Raw genomic sequence first — 19,716 nt, 5'->3', positions numbered from 1 at the left:
TCCACGTTTTGATTTAGGCACATATATAGAGTGGGGGAAATTTTTCACAGTGGATTCAGCTAGACGGGTGTTTTTCGTGAAAGATTGGCGAGGGGGGACCAGAGATTGGATTTAGACGAGCACCTGCCATGGAAATAAGGATAAAACAAGGATAGGCTCGCAACGTCTCTTCTGTGGGAGAGAGGTTGCAGGGTAGAGAAAAGGGCATCCCCCACTAAGCCACGAATTCTATTTTGTACTCTGTCAAGACAGGATAGACTGTTTTTAGCAGCTCCTGAACAGATATGGAAACAGTATTCAATCCTTGGACGTACTTGGCTTTTATATAGATAGAGAATTGCATCAGTAGTGAGATATCTTCTGGAGCGGTAGAAGGATCCCACCATCTTTCCAGCGACCTTGGCAACAGACTTGATGTACGTGTTCCATTTCAGATCAGGAGTAAAGGTCAAACCCAGAAGCTTGTCAAAACACGGGGCCTCACCCAGATGAGAGCCATCCATCACAATTGATGCCAGCTGGGGATCAGAGCGTTGATGATGTAAGGATAGGAGTTTGGTTTTGGGTGCATTAAAGGTAACCAGCCACGTCTTCCCCCACTGAACCACGCGCTAAAGATCAGAGTAGAGAGAATCAGAGAGAACTTTGTCATTTACAGCCTTTGATGTGTTGCCGTAGATGGTCGAGGCATCAGCATAAATGTCAACGAATGATTTAAGTATGTGTTTCGCATGGTTATTGACATTTTTGTTATAATTTTGTATGCAGTAAAATCATCCCGTAGAGATATCTTACAAAGTAAAAGGAGGAAATTACATATCTTTACAAGTATCTTTAACGCAATATTTTTTTTAATTTACCATAAAAACACTTAGCCAATATACATATGTCATAATCATTTTGTTCTATTTTTCCCTCATTTTATTAATATGATTTTTACAGTCAGTCAAATTTGAATTTATAAAAAAATAGATAACTAAATTTCATAAAAATCTCTTATTTCACCCGTAGAAATATAAATTTGTTCAGGTAACGCTGATATATTTATTTATATATTTTATTACTTGGTTAAGAAATATTAAATAGAAATTATTTAAAAAATTATTTTGTTTAATGAACACTAACCCTATTAAAATGGTATCACAAATGCAACAAATAATAACATATTTAATATTCCCAAACCGGGGGTAAGGAAACCACATAACCATACACTACAATGGAAGGTGTTTTAATAGAATAAATTATGGCGTCGTTTGCTTGTAGCATTGTTTTACGGAGAAAAGGTGTTTATGAAGGTTTGCAATGAAGGAATGAACAGTCGCTAGGAACAGAGATATAAATAAACAAATAATAGATCAATAATTATGTTTTCCTTTAATTACCTGAAGGGGTTGCTTTTGCTTTAAGAAAAACAAACAATTCAGGGAAATAAATAAAAAAAAATATGTATTTATTATTTATTTATTTCGCTGCTACTAACGACTGTATATTCCTGAATTGCCTTCAAAAACCTTCAATATTTTAATGAAATTTTGAATAAAAGTTAAACAGAATTAAATGCCGAAAATACATTTGTTATCTTTTTAATAATATAAAATATTATTTCTGACGACAAATACCTATAGCATTTTATTTTAATCTTGTCTTTCAATATTTACTCTGACTCAATTTTGCTCGATTCTCTAATTTCTTGTCGTTTATATTCCGATGTAGTGTAAGGTTATATTCTGTGGTTTATGAAATTAGAATTGGTATTTTCTGTAAACACGCTTATTTATAGCCAGGATAATTGTGAGAAAAAATATTTTGAAATGAAGGTTTATTATATATATATATATATATATATATATATATATATATATATATATATATATATATATATATATACATTATAAACTAGATTTATAATTTACAGTTACTCATATAGAAAACAAATTGACTTTTAAATGAGGGTTTAATGAATGAAAATTACATAATAGCTGAGATGATAGACGAGTGACAGTAAATATTGCCGCGGAAGACCTACAATAAATATTAAAGTATTTGTTATATTTTGTTATACTCCAACAAAATCAAAAAACGTCCCCATTCAAAATGTTAGCATTTTTTTCTACTGCAGCTTACGTGCCGTCCTATACGTTGGCACACCTCCGTTTATTTTAGTAAAATGTAAACCTTTCTGATCTTAACCTGATATCATTTTATTCTAAGCGCAATCTCTAAAGCTATTTAGTAAAACCACGGTCATGTTCGTTATATAACACGTACTTTTTAATGAAATCTAGACAAATAGATACGCCTTATTCAACAGTCATATATTGTTATTCGCATGCTTTGTTCTTACGAACAAATATGTTTTCATCTGTAAAACATACTAAGCACTCGTATTTCAATTAACTTGTCAGAAGAATGTTCTTAATAAATACGTTAATCTTTATAATTATATATATATATATATATATATATATATATATATATATATATATGTCTATAGTATATAATAATATAATTGCAGTATATACATGTTTGGTATTATTTTCAATACTCGTGTTACATGTAAAAGAGTAAGAATTTACAGCGATTTAATTAATGAAGGAAACTTATTATTATTATTATTATTATTATTATTATTATTATTATTATTATTATAAGTATTATTATGTTTTGTTTTCTGATATATATTGGTTTCTTGTTGTCTAAAGTTTAGCAAACGTAGAAGTGTCTACTTAGGAAATGTTTTACTATTTTATGTATCCGATATCAAAGTGCTATTATATTTACGTTTTAGTATTTGGAGTTTAGTATTATGATCCTGTCTATTTCTTATATGTTCATAAATTTTTGTAGATATCGAATACTACACGACTCCATACGCATCAGTTACATACCACTTGCAGAAAAATGTTGGTGTCATTGTATTTATTTATGATTTGGTTTTGATACTTTAAAATATGGAAATAGTTGCAGTATATTTTCAAGCCCTCGTTAATTTTTTTATGAGAAATGACAGATTTTAGTTTGTGAAGTTGTATGACGTTACTCTGTTTAGTGTGTAGAAAAAAAGAATGGTTGAATACCTGAGAGAGTGGGAGGTGTGCACGAGCTTTCTTGGGAGCAGGTGAAAATATTCGAGTGATTTTAGGGTGGGTAATACGGAACGTAATTAAAAGGCATTTTGTTGGAAGTTGTTTTATTTATTCATGTTTTTTGTGGCGGGAGTAAAGTAGAAGAATATTAGTTTACGTATGGGCTGGTTGAAATGTGTCCTGTGTGAATGTGTAAAAATCTTTCTGTTTCATTTGCTACTTCGATGGATGGGGTAGTTCAATTTTCCCTTTCTGGGCAAAAAGGCTTGGCATAATACTCAAATAATCGTTGTAATACAAATAAGATTCGATGTTCATCTGTTGTTCCGGTTTAAGAATCAGTCGGTCGCGTTTTGCTTTGATGCTCTAATTGTTGCATAGACCCTATTATATCTACAGTTTAATGACTTATGTAATATGAATGTATAAATTGCATATAATGTATATTAACATGATTTTTTTTGTGTAATTTATTTTTAATAAATGGCAAAGTCGAATGTGAGGTGTGTTACAATAAAGTGAACCTTCCCACCTATAAGTTCTAAAATGGAGATGAGAAAAAAAGCGGATCTCTATGCCTATAAAAGTGAAAGTACATGTCTGTCTGTCTGTCTGTCTACATTCCCGACAAAATACCTCTGTCAATTTTCAGTCTACAGACTGAAAATTGAATATACAGGGTACCGAAATTGAGGAAAATCTTTATAATCCGTATTCGTCCAGAAATTTGGCTGTTAAAGGGTCAAAGTTCAACGATTTAACCTTTGAGAACTTTACCAATCTCCTCCGCAAATTTTGGATCTAAACACTTGAAATTATATGTATCGGTTCCCTGGGCATGGATCTAACGTACTTATTTTATTTGAACCCAAAACAATAAATGTTAAGGGGCATAATTGGAGGCTAAGTTAAAAAAATAACCTAGGCGGTGTCTACCAAATTACACAGTCAATTTTTGGTCTAAATATTTGAAATTTTTCGTAAAGGATATTCAGAGATAGGGCAAGCTTTTAATCGGTTTGGGTCGAAAATTTGAGCTACTAATATATAAAATTATGTATGTATGTTTGCATGTTTACCTAAACTTTCCACAGAGGCGACGGATTTCCACAAGATCAATATCGTTTTAAGCTCGACCTTTCAGACGACAAACACCGAAAAATTGGCTTAAAACATTAATATATTCACCCTCGACTGGATACTTTTCTACAGGGAGGGGTCGCTTTTTTCACCGATATTTTTGGATGTCACCCTCTCTGTTCGCTTCTCTAGCCTTAATTTTACACTATGTCACTTCCGGTTTGGCTGGGGTCGTAACAGAAAATACGTCACGTATTTTTCTCGTTTTTTCCCTCCTTCCCGGTACGTGTTCGGGACTGACTTCCTACTACCACTTCTTTTTTTTTTGCTCAATACCACCCAAACACCAGGACAACGTCGAGCACCCATGATATATATATATATATATATATATATATATATATATATATATATATATATATATATATATATATATATATATATATATATATTATATATCATGGGTGCACTAGTCTTGATATTGTTTGTACGAAACAACTGATGTATATAAATATAAGTGTGTTCATTTCCTTGTAACATATACATTAGAGCATTTACTGTATTTGCATGGATAAGAAGAACACCGTTTTAATAAAAAAAGAACACTTTACTTAGAATGAAACTGTGAGAATGGCCTTAAAACTCTAGGTTGCATATTCTTTGATACAAAGAACATAATTATTCACTATTCATGTTCGCATTTTGTTTTCTCATAATATAATTTGTTTTTCATATTAACGCAAGCTACCTTCCTCTGAATATATGTTACCTTATGAACGTAAATGAACTTACAATACCCACACGCAAACCCACGCTTTATATATATATATATGTATATATATATATATATATATATATATATATATATATATATATATATATATATATTATATGTGTGTGTTTGCGTGTGTGTGGGTATATGTTACATATAAACACTGTCATTTAGTAAGCACTTTGATATTGGAATATCAGTTAAAACTTTTCCAGTTTACAACAACACGAAAATGCTGATTTGGTTTTAAAAAATAATAAATATGATTAAAATAACATTTCCGACCCATAAACAATCTCCGTCACGATAATCCAATGTTTCTGTTGTTTTACGTACATTAGTTTAAGTGGAAACACCTATGACGTTTTAAGAGATGGAAACCAATAAAAATGCCATGGATGATTACCAGGTAAAAATAAAATAATTAAAACAAAACACAGGCTGGTTGTCTTAAATACTATATTTAAAACCCATGCATTGGAAATATTATTAAGCATTCCTGTAATATCTATATTTGTTCAGACTCTAAATATGAAGAAAACAAATTACAAGAACATTGATTGTGGGGATTGTTGATTTAACTACAATTCAAATTCAGATAAAAACAGTATAACATAGTTACATGTCACAGGTAAAATACGTGATGTTTTTCTTTACATGAATGAGTGTGTTACCTTGTATTATAACATATTTTCATAGTTTTCTTCAGCAATAAAATTATTTTACGGCACAATAATCTTACAAAAAACAATATAGGTGAGATTAAATAAGAAAATAATGTACACATATCTTCTTTTATAAAAAAAAACATCCTAAGTAAGTCTTATCTTTCACAAAAGAAAGAATCATACAACGAATAATAGCACAAAATGCACTTCTTGTTTTGTATATAAATGAAGAATAAAATGTTTGCACACACTCTTACCCATACTAAGGTAATAAAAGAATAATCTATAACGGACAGACAAGTTACGGACCACATTAAATCCGTATCATAATCGATTAATCTAATTTTTAAGAAAAATATTAGATCATACCTCATTTTACCCATACGTAAAAATGCAAACCCGTGTCAAAAGGAAAAGGCCGTATGAAAAAAAAGCAGCAGAGAAATAACTATGCACTTTATTTTTAAATATGCTAAAAGTTGGTAGAAACATGTTATATAAACACCCTACCAGAGTGACGTCCAAAACTAACTTTTTAAATCTTATATTTGCTAGAAATAACAACTGTGAAAAGCTGAAATTTAACAACTGGTATTCGTTACAATCCATAATAACGCACACAAATTTGAATCATTTGCAAAGGATAGAAAAAGAATTATAGCAATTATTTAGTCATTTTCAAAATAGGAACGTCCAAAAGTAAGAGACAAAATTGAGAAAAAATAATGTAAATAGCCAATAAAAACTATAACATTAAATGTAAAATCAATATTTAGTAAAATAGCCCGTTGCTCTCCATGGCAGCTGCACATATTCGACTACAAGAACAAATAAGTTCTTTACAATCCTCGATATTTACTTTAGACTATTCTTTTTGAAGTTTACCCACCCAAAAATCATCCTGGTTAGAAGGGTTTTTTTTCATAACTTTCACTCCCATGTTCTTCTAAAGACTTTCTATTGCATTTAAGTCAGGTCTTTGCTGTGGCCAATCCATACTTTCGAAATCTTGCTCGCTAAGGAAACTCATTACCACCTTTGCCTTGTGACATCGACCATTATTTGCATAGCCCTATCGAAACCTGAATTCTATATGTTTGGCACAACATGATCTGGAACAATGTTTTCTGGGGATTTACACGAGTTTGTAACCGGACAAGAGGCGTTCTACCTCGGCTAGAAAACATTCTAAATACCATGACACATCCGCCCCCCAAATTGACAGTTTTCTTAGTACACTTTGCACTTAATATTTCTCCAATACGTCTCTTTACATTGTGTGTTCCATCATTTCAAAATAAATTTAATTTCCTTTCATCATTCGAAAAATACTTTTTTCACAATTTTCCTATGCCCAAATTGCATACCTGTTTGCAAAGTCTGATCTATTCTTCTTATTCTTCGAACTAACAAGTGGTTTCTGCCTTGGGGTTCGATTAAATAGTCGTTTAGAAACAGTATGCTTTGACACATTAACAAATGAGGTACTATTTATAACCCTTTTAATTTCTGTGCAAGTCTTAAAGCGGCCCTTTAATGAGATACGCTGCATTATTCGATCTTCTCTTGCCGAAGTTTGGCGGGGTCTGCCGGTTTTAAAAGCACTATTTTGCCAGTATCATTGTAAGATTTTACAATCCTGCCTAAACACTCTTGGAACGTTTCACTTTCTCTGAAATCTCTCTCATGGTTTGCTTATCTTTGTGTAGCTTCACAATAGCTTGTTTCACAGATTAATAAAGTTTTTGGCGTTTCGCCATGGTATCGGCTGCTGCAATGTTTACAAATGACTAAGTAAGACTTATTCTTTAGAGAAAATAAAAAACTTGAGTATAGCATGCGGCTATTTTGTGTTTTCTCAATGCTGTCCCTTATTGTTGGACTTTCTAATTGTTGAAAGAATAAATAATTGTCATAATTCTTTTTTCGTCCCTTGCAATAACTCATATATTGGTATGTTATATGTATGATAACGACTACCAATTGTCAAAATTACAGTATTTCAAAGTGATTCTTTCCAACAAATATGAGATTAAAACATTTTGTGCCTTAGATTTGGACGCTTCTCTCTCTCTCTCTGTCTCTCTCTCTCTATATATATATATATAGTGTTTATATATATATGTATATATATATATATATATATATATATAGCAACAGAATAATTAACCTGATTGATATGATTATAATAATGTCTAATGATAAACTTGTATAAACACCATATGTGCAGACGTTTCGGAAAAAAATTTGATTAAAACTGGTTTATTTTCCAAGATATTGTTGATCATTTCCTCCAAAAGAACATGAAAATTAAAATGAAAAAAATCGTGCGAATGATATGTTCAGTTCGCTCTCGCTGCTAAATGTGGGTACATGTTTAAAATTATGTAAATATATATATATAAATATGTATATATGAATATATATATATAAATGTATATATAAATATATATATATATATATAAATATATATAACTATATATATATAAATATATATATATAAATACATATATATAAATATATATATGTATAACTATATATATATATATATATATAAATACATATATATAAATACATATATATATAAATATATATATATATATATAAATATATATATATATATATAAATATATATATATATAAATATATATATAACTATATATATATAAATATATATGTATAAATATATATAAATATATATACAAATATATATATATAATATATAAACATATATATATGAACATATATATATAAATATATATACATAAATATATATATACATATATACATATATAAATATATATATAAATATATAGATATATAAATATATATATATATAAATATATAGATATATAAATATATATATATAAATATAAATATATATATAAATATATATATAAATATATATATATATAAATATATAAATATATATATATAAATATATATATATATAAATATATATATAAATATATATATATAAATATATACACATATATAAATATATATATATGTATAAATATATAAATATATATATGTATAAATATATAAATATATACACATGTATAAATATATATATAAATATATATATATACATATATAAATATATATACATATAAAGATATATATACATATATAAATATACATATATAAATATATATACATATAAAGATATATATACATATATAAATATATATAAATATATTTATATTTATTTATATAAATATATATATATATACAGATATATATATATATATACAAATATATATATACAAATATATATATAAAAATGTATATATATATATAATATATATTTATATTAATTTATATATATATACACATATATAAATATATATATAATATATATATGAATATATAAATATAAATATATATATATAAATATATATAAATATATATATACATAAATATATATATAAATATATATATATATATATATAAATATATATATATATACATATATAAATATATAACAATATATATATATATATAAATATATAAATATATATATATATATATATGTATATAAATATATATATATATATATATGCAAATATATATATATATAAATATATATGAATATATATATGTAAATATATATATATATAGATATATATGAATATTTATATATGTAAATATATATATATATAGATATATATGAATATTTATATATGTAAATATATATATATATATAAATATATAGGAATATATATATATGTAAATATATATAAATATATATATATAAATATATATATGGATATATATATGTAAATACATATATAAATATATATATATGAATATATATATATAAATATATATATAAATATACATATATATATATTTATATATATATATATATATATTTATATATATATATATATATATATATATATATATATATATATATATATATATATATATATATATATATATATGCTCTTGTTATTTTTATATTCTAATATCATGGACTAATGAATTCAACGAGGTTGTTAGATAGTGCTAAATAAAAAGAGCTGATAATACTTGTTTTTTGTTATATAAACATGCTGACATTCCGCTGCTACAAATAGCCACGTGTGTCAATCAAACAACAGACATAATTACGCAGCGACTTGACCATTCAAAATTTCAATGAATAATGGATTTTTATTTTAGGTAGGAACTCTTTAAAAGTTGAAGTTAAAAAACTTAAAACAACGAACTTTAATTATAAGATGTTAAGAAGGGGGAAATTTAAATAAAGTTAAAAGATTATAATGGAGAGAGACTGATTAAGAAGAGAAAAAAAAGAAATAGAGAAAGAAATAGAGAAAGAAAATTGAGAGAAATATATATATATATATATATATATATATAATATGGAGAAGAAAAGAAAAAATATAAATGGTTATTATGAAGAGAATATGGACTAGTCGGGAAAGGAAAGAATGATGAGATATTGTTAAAGAGAGAAAGAGAAAGAAAGAATTTGACAGTATATAGAAAATAAAAAAAATTCTCAATCAAGAAACATAAACAAGATACATTTTGATGATTTCGTTAAAGTCTAACCAGTAATCTCCTTATGTAAAGGACGGCAATTTTAATGGATACCCCCAACCTACCTCTGTTCAGAACGACTTCCCCAACAAGCTTCCAATTTTTGGAGGGTGGGTGTGGGTGTGGTCTGCAAGATTTACCCCGAAAGTTATTTATGTAATAATTAAAATCAATATATTCCGCTTTCTGGCCTATTTGAGTCAGAAATTAATAAGAAAACCTGCAATTATAGTTATACTAGATATAAGTACGCACAAATAGTTTAAAACTGCAATGACATTTTGCATTATGACGTATTTGTGTGTAAAGATGAAAAAGGAAGTATTTGATAATAGTTAATCTCCTGAACGAAAATATCTATGAAAATATTAATAGCAGAGCTTACCGATTTGAGCGCCTCCCTAAAAAAGAAAACAAAGGGCAAATAAGTATTAAAATATGACCAGCATCACGAGGCGCTAACGTATAATGTGAGAACGAAAAAAGAGATCTAGATAAAGAAAGGGTCGAATAGTCTATGCTGAACCTGAGACGTTTGGATGTGAGAAAGTTCGCTCTCTCTCCCGCTCCTCTTCTCCCGCTCTCTCTCGCACAATCAAGTCGGCTTTCTCACTCTTATCTTCTCTCTTTGTATCTATCCATCTATCTACTATCTATATATCTACCGATGTATTTTTCTATCTATCTCTCTGTCTATCTCTATCGGCATAATCGTCGTTTAGTTGTACTTACTCACTAACCCTATATCGAGCAAAATGAAATAAAGTGAGTGACACCGCTATTATACTGTGCGTAAACCAAACGCACTTCGAGTTCGGATGTGTCTAACTGATGACCACACATTGAGGGCGAAACTCGAGCCATGGACTTCCGGTTCTTTGACTGTCATGGTTCTTCTGGGCTGCGACGTTGTTTGGCTGTGGAATTTATTATATACAATCTCTCACATTCTGCAATACAGTAATCGTTAGTAATGGAAATTTGGTAAATTTGTTAACTTATATGGAACGGCTCACCAAAACCAGTTTCCCTTAGACTTGACGACAACCATGTTGTACTCAGCTGGAAAGCAGGAAAACGGAAGACAATTCCATAGGCATGCAGTTCTAATAAAGAAGCTCTGCTCATGGAATCTACGTTTAGGTGTAGGTACAAATAAAGAGTAGGGGAAATTATTTATAGTGATTTCTGCTAGACGGATGTTTTATGTGAATGTTTGGCGAGGACGGGCCATAGATTGGAGCTCACCCGAGCACTTGTCATGAAAATAGCGATGAAGCAGAGACAGACAAAAGTTATTTTATTATTGTGAATATACGTATATATAAAACATAGAGAGAGATGGAGAGAGAAAAAGAGAAAATACTTAGAATTGAACTATACATATAGATGAATTATATATTCATTTTTCTATTGATATGAAGATAACGAACACGATTTACAGGGTTGACTTTAGGGCTCATCACGAAGCTTTGATATCGGGTGATCAATACTCTTCCTTTGAGTGAATTCCCCCTAGAATATTAGTATCAACACAATTGTGGTTTTGAACATCTATTGGTTAAACAATCTCAGTCCTGATCTGTCACAGGCAACTGATCAAGCTATATGGTAATGGAAGTCCTTGTGATTGTAACTATTCAATATATTTTCGTTTTTATAGCTTTCACCACTTATGGAAATGACATTATAGTTTACTCGATATATAGACAGTTTATTTTAGTTTAACTGTTTAAGACAATACATTGTCAGTTAATGTCACAGCTTTTTTTTGTTATAGAACTAGTGTTTATACCAAACTAATACCAATCATTCGTTGCACCTAGTTAAATCTATTAATGCATTTCAATTTTATGTTTTTCTCTAACTGTGTGTCTAGCAAATACTTTCATACTTAGTTTGCTGAATGTAATTATAAATAACGTTCGTTCATGTTTTATATAGATCGGACAGTATTTTCGGTAAAATAGTTAAACTGACATTCAGACGAAAAAAGGGAAATAAAATAAACATTCAACTTATTAGTCGATTAAATACTTACGGATCGTCGATGTTACATTTGTCGTTTATTCTAAATTGGTGGTTTAATATGTTATTTCTAGATTAGACCCGGAATTGTATTCATTCCTTTTTAATAATTAAGTACACATGGAACTCATACAACAATTAAACCTCTCTGAATAAATGCGCTAGTTTGCTAACCATGTGGTAGGTACTTGTAAAAATGTAAAAATAATTTTCAGAATATGATGTTTAGTAATAGTCACATGGGTTTACTATTAGAGGTTGTAAAGGAGAGGCCAAAGGTATAAAAATAGGCAAGTAAAGTCAATAGAGGTGGAGAAAGAGACAAAATAATTAGGATGTAGCGAATAACAATAGATGAGAAATAGATGCTGTCGTGATCTCTGTTACTTCTCGTGTTAAAATGATACTACACTTATTACATACGGATAAAATAGAATAACCACCCAAGCTACCCTATACCTTCCCACTGAGTTTAAAATCATAAACTACACACATTCTTTAAGATATTGATAGAGACCCAATTAACCTTTCTTCATAACATATAATATAATATACCCCCCTCTATCGAAGAGTTCAATATAGTTCCCCCAAATAACATCAATAATTTTATTTATTTACTTATATCGTTCCTGTTGGATCTCTTGCTAGATGACACCCCCCCATTATCTCTCGCTAGACGGCATATCTCCATTATTTTACCTGTGATCAGTTTTCTATAATAGGCAGCCATATAGGGACCTATTCGTGACCAGACCCCCCCACACACACGTTCAGCTATATATATATATATATATATATATATATATATATATATATATATATATATATATATTAAATTCCACAGCAAAACAAAGTCGCAGCTCACAAGAGCCATGAGAGTCAACAAGAGGCTCGGGGTTCGAATCCTGAGTTCGGGTGTGTCTAACTGATGAGCCCAAATGAGGGAGAAACTCAAGTCTTGGACTTCCGGTTCGTTGACTGCCATGGCTCTTGTGAGCTGCGACGTTGTTTGGCTGTGGAATTTATTATATACAATCTCTCACATTCTGAAAATCATATATATATATATATATATATATATATATATATATATATAGTCATCCACAGACAGTATTGTTTCGCTGTTTCGCAGCTCATCAGTGCGGCTATATATATATATATATATATATATATATATATATATATATATATATATATATACGTATATATGCATGCATATAACACATACACACACATATATATGTCTCCCACATATAGTAATGCTTCGTTGAATCACGCCTAATCAATGCGGCTAGACCAACACCTTTTCCAAGCCGAGCATTGAATCTAGAACCATCGCATTTTTGTCGGCAGTTTACACATGAACACCGGGGGCGTCCAACATTAATGCCCTCAACAAAAGTCCATTTAAATAAAAATTCGTCCACCACTTTTATAGCGCGCAATGTACTCTCTTGATTAGAAGAATTACGATTCGAAATACCTTGATATAAAGAGTTCTACTTATCTCCAAGTAAATGAATGTATACTCTTATACAATTAATAAATCTTTCTATATACACCAATATATAGTAATTTGACTTCATTTTCCACACTTATTATTTGATAGATACGGGCAATTTAATGGATGCTTCGCTAGGGAGATGGTTTTTAACGTCGGTTTATCATAATTTTTTTTTTAATTTTCGAGTACTTTTTATTGTATTTGAAAGACATTTAAAGTTAATTTCTCAAAGAGAAAAGTGTGTGAAATAAAAAATACATGGAATAATTTTATCTCAAATCTGAAAATCCCTAGATTCACACAAAAATTGATTATGACAAAAATCGCGTTTACATTTTTCTGGCAAGAATAAATATAAGTTTTCTGGAATTATTTCCAAGTTAACTATTAAGTTAAAGTGTTAAGATAATTAACTAATACAATACATTTACTAAAATTTTGCTAAAAAATGGAATAATTATCTAAAAATGTATAACTGGTAGGAACGAAACTTGTTTATATTATCAAAGAACATCTCTGGCAGTAAAATTTAAATATGCATGAAATGACAAATTAGACATAAGTTATGTCTTTATTTAATATTATTCCTGCATACCGCAGACATTCCATCCTTCATTTGAAATGAATAATCTAAATTAAATTCATTAATTATACTACTGACAAATTATTCTTAGAAAATAATTTAGCACCATTATTTATTAATATTAATACGGAATTACAATTGGTAAAGAAAGCAATATATAATCATTGAAAAAATTACACACTTAGAAAATGGTGACTTACGTTAAAATTTATCATAATGTTTACGTGAAATTTAAAATTGATAAACACAAACAGGCTGGTAGTTGAAAAAAGAAGGAGGGTGCGCAAAACAGACTGGTTTTCTTTTCAACTTTGCGCATCCGTACTAACCGACAAGGAACGTTCGTACAATGTTTGCAATTCTTTAATTAAATTATGTTTCTGTTTTTCAATTTATTTTTATGTTACTTTATTTTCAAATATTATATGAACATTATTTTACGTTGATAATTAAACGGTTTTGCGTGAAATGGAAATATTAGAATCTTACCATGTAAACATTACGTTGAAATGTAAGCGTACAACATAGAAAGAATACGTTTTGCAATAATAATTTATTTTATGAAAATATTAAATAAACAATGCTTAATTCAAGGGTAATATTGGTAGTTCGAGAAACTAATTTTTCTTCGAGTTATATCGAATCAATTAATACGGATTCAGGTGCCTTTTTCGAACTGTTCCTGCAAGAATTTATTTTATTTTTATTTTATTTTACTGTTACAAATAACGGTGCTTTATTTACATAATAAAAGCAAAAATAAATTATTGCGTTTTCTATTTACTACTTCGAAAACATAACTTAAAATTATTTTGTTTAAAGGAAATAATAAGTTTCCACTATGATATAAATAAAAAGTATTCTTTCCTTTATATCCGTGATCATTATTTGAAAAATACTGAAGATTTCATTAAAATTAATTACATTCCTGATTTTTGGTGAATTTTAAGTAAAGGAGGGGGTCAAAATGTTAAAGCATTCTCTCATTCATTGCAACATAACCACACCTTTGTCTTTAATCAATCAAAATTAGTTAAATTTATTTCAAATAAACCACGCCGGAGACTTCTTGAATCTGCGCTTATCGCAATTTCAAGCACTATTAAACAACGTGGAGGTTTCTATAACATAGCGCCATTAATAAGTAAACTTTTATTAAAAGAACATTATTTAACTGTAGACACAGGTTAACTTTCTCACACTATTCAAACCCCCCCCCTGTAATAATTAACACAGAATCTCAATCAATAATTACATTAAAAAAACACTCATTTTATTTCAGTTACAAACTTATATTTGAATTTCAACAGATATATCTTTTACCAATAAGAATATTAACTTGCGTACATAGTTTTACAATTACATTAACGACTATATAGCGTCACTAAAATTTCTTCTCTTTAACAGCGTGTATATATAAATGTATATATATATATATATATATATATATATATATATATATATATATATATACTTGCAAAAGGACCCGTCGATGACTGGGTTCAAAACAGCCTACAGAAAATGGACTCTAATATATGAAAGTATGAGACGTTATGAAAAGGAAGGGTTGTTTATTTGGGTTAAATTTGGGGATATGTAAACCAAAGCAAAGTTTTATGAAAATAAAATTAAAATAGATAAACCCCATAATTAATTATACTATACCTGTTCACACTGAAGCACTTATCACAATATTCTCTGGATGTGTATTAAAATAAAACCTTGTTAAACTTTGTGACATATTTCCATTCTATGGAGGCCAGGTGCGAACGAACACCACATAATTTTATTATACCATATTTCTTCAAACAGACATAATTATCAAAGTATACTTCCGCAGATAGATATAAAAGTATTTATTAATGTGTGTGCCTATTTCCATTCTATGGAGGCCAGGCGCGAACACAGACCTCACAATTTTATTATACCATCCCTATTTAAGTTAAGACTTACTTATCAATGTATTTTTATGTAGATCTTTATCAAAAACACTTGTAAAGGTTTTTTTTTTAATTTTAAATTTTTTTATTGGTATACTTTGTGGACCAGGCGCTAACGCAGATCCAACAATTTAAATGAGCCACCGTTCTGCCAGATCAAATATACCCATTCCTGTGTCTCGATACATCTATCATTATATGTAATCAGTTTTTAGAATAGTCAATCATATAGGAGCCTATTCGTGATCACACACACAGTCAACTTTATATAATATATATATATATATATATATATATATATATATATATATATATACGTATATATATATATATATATATATATGTACCAAATAAACTTGTGACATCAGCAATTTAATTTTACATTTATTAAACGCTTACTTTCATTTACTCCGTAAAATATTTATTCCAATATTTATGAATCAAGTGTCAATTACGTTTCCCATTCATATAACCATAATATACTCCGCAAGAAATCCAATTCCAGAAAATAACTCAGTAATTAATTCTTGAATCCACAGATAAATTTAACCAACATTCAATAAAGGTGTTCCTTTTTGTATTCCAACACTGCAAATGCTCATTTTGTATCTGGATTGCAGTTCCATATTTTTTTATAATATCAGAAAAAAAAATAGGGAAAATAAATGCAGCAGAAGAGATTGTTTTGTAAAATCACATGCCAGATAACACTTTCAATTATTTCGAATGAATCCCTAAAGAAAGAAAAACAACAATCGCATGTTCTTCTGAAATTGCATTTTGATCGCAAAACTCTCTCAGTGAAGTGAAACATTTTGTCAAGATACGTCTATATATTTCTATACTCTCAATCTATCACAGTTGATTTTATGTGTGTATGTTGAAATATTTTTTATTCACTTATAGTTCCTTTATATATACACACCAATCCTTATTTAAGAAGCTCAATATAATTACAGAGAATATATTGAATTAATGACAACAGTTTATATTCAAAATATCATTATGTTTACGATCTTATAATTTATTCCTCTAATTCAGATGACACTTAAAATTCTTGAGAGTATCTGTTTCGTAGCACAAAATCGATCACTTAATTATTATATTTTCAGTAACTCTAGTTTGCCTTTGACTCATCAGAAGAAATAGCAACAATTAATCCACCAAGAGAAATAAAATGCGTTTGGATATGTTTAAAACATCCGACAATTTGAAGAGAATTTGCAAATACCTTATAGTTTTCTTTCATTACGCCTTTTCATATTAAAAAAAATTAGTCACGAAACCCGCATATACGTATTAACAAATTGTATTGATAAACACATTGATAATAAAAATAAAATGTTAATTTACATTTACAGAAGATATTGTTCTGGAAAGAAATAATGCAGGATGAAGTTTTACGATGATTAAATATGTTTGGTTTTATAATTTTAGTTTAAAAACATTGAACAGTAAAAATATAATATTAATGTAATTTTATATTAGATAACGTTCATTTTACATTAAGCGAATTACTACTGTCGACAAACGAGTCCCTTTTAATGCTTACATAGTTCGAGGGTATGTGTTTAACTAAACGACAACTCTTTTTAGCAGTTATCTCAAGAGTCGTTACGTCGTAAGGGAGCCGATGGCCTGCCGACTACACTTCATTTCCTCTTAGCGTTATACGTTCGAGGCTGCCTAATTCGGCTATTTTTTTGCGCTCGCAGGGGCACTCTCTCTTATATTTTAAGATTTTAAGGGATTGCATAACTTTGCAATTCGCCGAGCAGTCTTTTTTTTATTTCGGATGGCATGTTTTATATTATGTCGCCCAGTATGTGTGGGTTGGCCATATTCTTCTCAAGCGCTTTCATTCGGTCATCAGTTCGTCGTCTGGAGCGATTGATGTTATTGTGATATGTGTATATATGTTAATACATATAATATTATGCCTATATTTACATACACATTATCTCTCGCTCTCTCTCTCTCTCTCTCTCTATATATATATATATATATATATATATATATATATATATATATATATATATATATATATATATATATATTAAATTGTAATTCAATGAATTTCAAAAAAACTCTCATTGAAAGGAAATGACGTGGGTGAGTTTCATATCGAATAATTTTTATTATTCTGAGCAAGACAAAGAATGTTTTAGAAAATTAATCTCCTTTACCTATAGGGTTTCGATGTCTACCGTCTCATCAGAGGAGAGAAAATATTAGCAAATAGTTATAAAGGTATTCACCCTATTTGCTAAAGTCAGTGAGACATGGAAAGTCAAAGTGAAAATAATACATTTATCAGAAGTCCTGTAGCCGGAGGATTTGAAGAAAAAGGATATGAATGTTTTTGTTGATCCAACTTGCTTGGTAAAATCCATATTATACGTTCTTTACCTCCATTTTGTAATAATTTCCAAGCTATATACTGGGTAATTCGCATAGCTGTGTATATATCCGAATCGGGCAAGTGCTTGTTTAAATTTGTTTTTGTTTTGGGTCCAGCCGATTATAATTCAAAGTCTGGTGGAAACATTTTCATTAGAAGTTTATATTATTTTTAGTGGGGCGAAGTGTTAGGGAGAGTAGGTAGTGGTAAGTAGTAGGAGGTGGGGTGAGACATATGTGCATATTAATCCTAATATACACATGAGCAAACATATACAAACACACACACACAATATGCATATATACATATACATACAAATAGACCTACACACATACATATATACATATACACACATATATATATAAACATATATATGTATATATATATATATACATATATATACATATACACACATAAACATACATACATCTATATAAATAGATATCTCTTCAAGTAGTATCTAAGAATCATAAAGTTTGACCGGTCGTTTAATTGAGGTCAGGTCGTGTACAAGATATAGGGACTTGGTCGGGGGGAAGGGAAGAGAGGAGGAAGAACAAGAAGAATATAGAGAACAAAAACCAAAATAAAACTAAAAAAAAGATGGGCCAAATACGTAAATTGAATAATTCTTTTTTTCCGGATTTTTCCTAGTTTCATCTCAAACCTCATTGTCAATTCAAATCGTATTTGTTCTGTACACTCAAGTTATATGTACTGCCCATGAGGAGCTAATTATTATTAATTTTATACGCATTTATATTTCCCTTAGAAAGAGGATTGACATAAAGTTTAGAATATACTAATGTTTATGAGCTATTCCGAAGTATATATATATATATATATATATATATATATATATATATATATATATATATATATATATATATATATATGCATGTATTCGATGTAAATACCTAGAGTATTCTGCTAGATTCCGTTACTCATAGGATCATTACTAGGATAATTCATTAAATGCCATTTGTTTTAGTATGAACCAGTGTTGGGTGATCTCGATAGAATTATATGTGACCTTTACAAAGAATATTATATTAAAACATTTTCAAATACAATTTTTTTAATTGAATATATACACGCAA

Source organism: Euprymna scolopes, chromosome 3, assembly GCF_053919585.1.
Source record: "Euprymna scolopes isolate OS-2025 chromosome 3, ASM5391958v1, whole genome shotgun sequence".
Taxonomy (NCBI): domain Eukaryota; kingdom Metazoa; phylum Mollusca; class Cephalopoda; order Sepiida; family Sepiolidae; genus Euprymna; species Euprymna scolopes.
The sequence above is the reverse complement of the archived record's forward strand: the minus strand, read 5'-3'. Positions refer to the sequence as shown.